General features: G+C 38.7%; 1 pseudogene; it reads right to left on the minus strand.

Annotated features, from left to right (window-relative positions):
• Positions 1–1,749: 1,749 nt before the first annotated feature.
• LOC104445925 lies at positions 1,750–3,278 on the minus strand (annotated as a pseudogene).
• Positions 3,279–5,792: the final 2,514 nt, after the last annotated feature.

Here is a 5,792-nt window from a genome sequence, read left to right on the forward strand (position 1 = left end):
TTATATATATTTGAAAACAAGATGTTTAAATCTATACAACATCTTCTCCATGTAATCACTTTGGCTCAAAGGATAACCCCCACTATTTTTTAAATTTTAACACCCAATAAGGTATCTACTTCACTCAAATCTTTCATTTTAAAATGAAATTAGATACCTTTTGTCTCAATGACTCCAATCACATTGGCTCCATAGTCCCCTTCAAATATCCCCACTTCAAGACTATTTTAAGAGGCATCCAATATGATAACGTTCGTTTCATCATCATATCCAATTAATAATAAACCAAGTATAGAAATCCATACAAGGATGAGAAATAAGTAAATAGATAAAATCTAGCAATTTATACACCACCCCTAACAATCAAAAGCATGTGAGAACAGAAGCATACAACAAATAATTTGTCAATAGCTTCGCCAAGACAAACCGACGGTAGAACAAAAGATTGCCCCATTATTACGATGGTTCATCATTTCAATAAGATCTTTCGATTGTGTGTATCCAAATTCATCAACAGAAAAACCAAAAGAAATGTTTACGAATTTTAGATCGCTAAGAGTTCAGTCAATCGAAATCTCCAATTTCTCATTCTCAGAAAGATCAAACAATAGTTAAAAAAAGAGAAAATTTTCCATAATGAGTCAACAACACTAGTGCACGGAATGTAATATGATGCATTTCTCAATCAATAATTTCCTCGCTCAAACTAGGAACTTAGATAGAGAATCACCAACCAACTTGCAGCGACGACGATAGAGATGAATGACACGGCCGACCAGACATGCATCGGGTTCTTGTCCTCGGGAAGTACTCACTTAGAGCTCCAATCTCGTAAACGTCCTTACGCACGGCCCCTGGAACCTGCCCATGACGTACGAGTCCCTCCCGAAGTACTTGGGGAGGAAGGAGTTCTCGTTGCCAAGAGTTTGCCACACGATGTCCCCACAACCCTTGGCCAACTTCACACTCATCTCTGCCGCTCCTTTCGCGAATTCCTTCGCATGGTCCACCGCATTCCTGATCTCTCCAACACTGCCGTCTCCAAATTCAATCTTTTTTTTTTTAACTAAAACAATATCCCCATGAGTTCACATATTTTGCAACCATTTAGACAAATCTAGAATGTGACTCCTCGAGGCGGTAAAAATAAAAAATCAGAATTGGGCCATACCTGCGAAAGTACCTTCTACTTGATATGGATCCAAAATGCCAATCAGCGAAAGAGATTAAAAGGCATCTTCAAAAAAAATGAATCCATCATGTATCTGCCCCTTGACGAGACCGAGTTATTGAAGTGTGCAGGGACCCGGACAACACATTCTTGATAGTCATATCAAGGTAAGCCTCAGGGTCTCACGCATCTTTGTGAGGAGGGTGGATGAAATTTCCTCCACAGCAAACTGCTTCTTTACGACCTTGCGCTTGATCTTGTGGATTGGAGGCTCGGCTTCCTCAACGTCAGGCACGAAGGTCGTGGACTGCTTGGGCAATATCAGGGCTATGCTACATAATGTTGACAAGAATCTTGCACTGGCTAGCATCAAAACCGACGGCATCGGACACAAACCCAATAGACCTAAGTCCCAAACAGTGGTATACATAGCATAGCCCTTCTCAAGCAAAAGCATGATCAGTAAAGAAGCCACGAAACCAGTCCCTCCAATCCTCTTTTTTTTTTCGTAAAAATAAACGGTCACATGCAAATATGAACAGGAAACCACAGGCAGACATACACGAACATGTCTTTACTAGCCTAAGCCTCGTGGAGCATGACGACAACTATAAAGAGAGTTAAGAGAAATCATCACCAAGAGAATCCAAAGTAAGATCACCAACAAAGCAGCGCGAGAACCACAAAGACTCCGATGAGTAGAAGAAGGTTCTTCAACACGGCATCAGCCTGCTGTCCACGCACAGCCGTCTGCGGAAAACCATGGGCATGACCCCCGTGGAACATGTTGAAGCCGTATGGATAAGCCGAAGTCATCCCATACATGGTGGCATCTTGAAATCCATGGAATTACACATTGAACAGAGCAGGGATTAGACCACCAAATGCAGTAGACAGCGTGAAGTTCCCGATCCTAGCATAGGCCATCAGCATGAACCCTCCCATGAAACCAAACTCATGATTCGCGAACTGGTTCGCGTTTGGAGGCGGAGCAGTTTCAGGCCTTTGTCTGGATGGGTGATTGGGGATATCAATTCGTGGATGAGATTTGGATATCGGGTCCGTCTGGGTCTTCCCTCCCATAAAGAGGGACTAATTTCTCCTCTTGTATAAGGGCCTTGCAAACCGGGCATTCGTGGCAGTGCGAGTGATGGCGCAGCCACGGGGAAATTCCGAGCATTTTCCACGCCTGAAAAATGCGAACTTGGAACTGCCGGAACCTTCCCAGATCGCAATAGAAAGTCCAAATCCAACTTTCCACGCCGCCAGCTTGCGCGACTGCGACTTACCTCGCCGAAACCAGGCGTCCGACGTCGAGCAGTGCCTCACATTACTCTGGACCGAAGGATCGCTGAATCTCCTCCCAAACAACCAATTTGCATCGGAGACGGAGTTGGTGGGATTCATGCGACTTGGTTCTTGGCAGCGTCGCCTATCAATTTCTCTCATTTTTCGGCCATCGATTCCTTTTTCTAAGTTGATAGCTATGATGGGAGAGTGGTGACTTAATTGATCACGTTCTTGAAGTCAACACAAAAGGTCCCCCATCGGACATCTCTTTTCGAACGATCACCGTGGACGGATGGTGTTAGATGTATTGGCTGGTCTTTGAATACTTATGTAATGTTTACCAAGATAAAGAGTTAGACATAGAAGAATGACAAAAAATGATAGTTTTAAAAAGGATGATTGAAAATGTGCTCAGATTTTCATTAATATGATGGGTCTATGCAAATCTTAACGACAAAGAAACGTAAACAAAGGTGAAAAGCAAAAATAACTTAAATATAGTCTATGCAATAATAAGATTATTAAAGAGAGATAAGGAAGCCACATCCCATTCTCATTTACACAATTTGAAGCAACATCTTAGAAAGATGTCAAACATGATTAAAAATGCGAACTTGGAACTGCCGGAACCTTCCCAGATCGCAATAGAAAGTCCAGATCCAACTTTCCACGCCGCCGGCTTGCGCGACTGCGACTTTCCTCGCCGGAACCAAGCGTCCGACGTCAAGCAGTGCCTCATATTACTCTGGACCGAAGGATCGCTGAATCTCCTCTCGAACAACCAATTTGCATCGGAGACGGAGTTGGTGGGATTCATGCGACCTGGTTCTTGGCAGCGTCGCCTATCAATTTCTCTCATTTTTCGGCCATCGATTCCTTTGTATGCACATCCACACCCCTCGGACATCTCTTTTCGAACGATCACCGTGGACGGATGTGGGAATACTCCAAGATAAAGAGAGACAAAGAATGACAAAAAAGAAAAAGAAAATGTGCTCAGATTTTCGATCTTAACGACAAAGAAACGTAAGCAAAATTAAGTCTATGCAATAATAAGATTATTAAACCACATCCCATTCTCATTTACACAATTTACTTTGCAAGAAGGGCATTTTGACAAACCGTTGTGTGCGCTTCATCCACTTGACTCCATTGTTGCGAGATAAATCTTTAAAATTGTTGGGAAAATATGGCCTTGAATTGGGTAGAACAATGAAGTCGGACTTTGAGGCGTGATATCATTTTCTTTAAAAGGATTTATTTGCCCCACAAAGTTGCTAATGGTCATCGGCAAATGAGAATACTAAATAGCAATTATAGTATTTCTCCATAGTCTCTCATAGAAAACAATTAGAAACAATAGCTGTAATTTCTTTCGAAAGAAGACGAAAAATGGAAGAAGATCATCATTTGATCTCAAAATAAATGTACTTATATATGTCTTTCGAATAGAGGCAACCCTTCAAAAGATTGCAAAAGAACAAAGACAACCTTTCGTGAACAAATACGTCTTAAAGGTTACGTTGAAAAGACATAAAAAATCGAAATTAAATAAATAATAAATAATAAATAATCGTAACTTTTCGTGAATAATTGCATTGTTTTAACAAAAATTAACTAAAAATATATCCGAATTTTCAATAAATAAAATTAATGATCATTGGTTAGTGTCAAATCTCGTTCACGTGCGCACTCACATCTTTTCGACGTGGGACAAGACACCTCTTCATTTGTTTTATAAACAAATTATCAACATCTATACATTCTCATGGAAAACATACGAAAGTTTCCCAACTTCGAACGACGAAAGAAGATGTGAATAACATTGAGAAGGACTTGACGTTAGCAAAATCAAGACATGTCAACGTGGCACACGCGTGTTCACCCAATCCGTTCCTTGGATTACACGTGGCGATCCTTAGCTCTCTTGGGCGGCCAGCATTATCTACTTGTTCAAAATCTTTGAGCAGTTACATATTATTTTTTTAGGTCAAACCATTGGAAAAAGGTTCTCTTAGGCGTGTTCCATAAGGTAAAGAACATAAAATTTCACGGGTTGGCGCCGCGTGAGGACGGTAAGATTTGCCGGCCCACATGGTTCATAATTTATGATGTGAAGTATAGGTGGTGCCACAGTACTACTATAGCTGGCCGAATTACAACCTACTATAGACTGAGATTGGCTAGCATCACGCACCGTTACCGACAATTAGTAATAGTGCTAGCGGGACCACAGATTCTCTTTTGCTTAGTATGGACAAATGGAGGATTAGTTTCAACCTGTCAAGATACAACGGAAGGTATCAAACGCTAGCCAACTTCTTTAAATGTTAAAAACTAGTTTTAGACGATTTCATATCTCACAATTTTAGAGAAAACAAAAAATAATATTTGAGAATTGACAAATGAGAAAAGTAATTTTTAGGTATATGAAGGATATAAATTGTGAATTTTTAATTCTTTTGACACTTTAAAATCACACACATAGCGACTAAATTCTTTTATCTACACATTGAAAAACAAGTTTTTCTCTTTGCAAAAAAGAAAGTTTACTAGTCTCTTATTAACTTTAACTATACACCAACAGATGGTACCCGATCATCATATTTTAATCATTATTTATCAAGACATCACATTTTTCTTGAATTGGATATTCTTAAACCATTTTTTCTTTGTTTGTTTTTTTTTTTTTATGAAGAGTTCCTTTTATAGTAATTGGATTGATGAAAGAATATTACAAGATTGATCGAGAAAATTATTAACTAAAGATGTTAATGATGACGACATCATGACAATAAGGAACAGGGAATCTATGTTATCTTAAATGATTATAAAGTTTAACTTCTATGAGTTCATACCTTTTGAAATATTTATAACGAAAAGCTATATTTGACATTAGATTTTTAAACTCTTGTAAAAGGAAAAATGGTAATGAAAGTATAATTAAAATATGATTGAAAATTGATGTTAACTAAACAAAAGAAAAATTACCTTAAAATGTAATGGAAGAATTAAATCAAATAAACATTATTTCTTTTGTGATTATCAGAATATTGGTCATTCATAATATTAGGTCTTTTTCCCCTATAATAAGAGTAGTTCGACTTTAGACATCAGAAAATGCGAATATTCTAGCCAGTAAGATCGTATTCATCTCCTTCTTTTAGGTGTTCATCAATTAACAAGAAACGAATTACATGCAAACTTGATCCTAAGCTTATCTTCCAGAGAAATTTGAGGGTTGGCGCCGGTGCATTTTTCCTTCAATTACGTTCAACAATTTGTTTAGCAAGTGAGACTTTATGAAAAAATATAATAGCTCACAAATAAG

Source organism: Eucalyptus grandis, chromosome 5, assembly GCF_016545825.1.
Source record: "Eucalyptus grandis isolate ANBG69807.140 chromosome 5, ASM1654582v1, whole genome shotgun sequence".
NCBI classification, from domain to species: domain Eukaryota; kingdom Viridiplantae; phylum Streptophyta; class Magnoliopsida; order Myrtales; family Myrtaceae; genus Eucalyptus; species Eucalyptus grandis.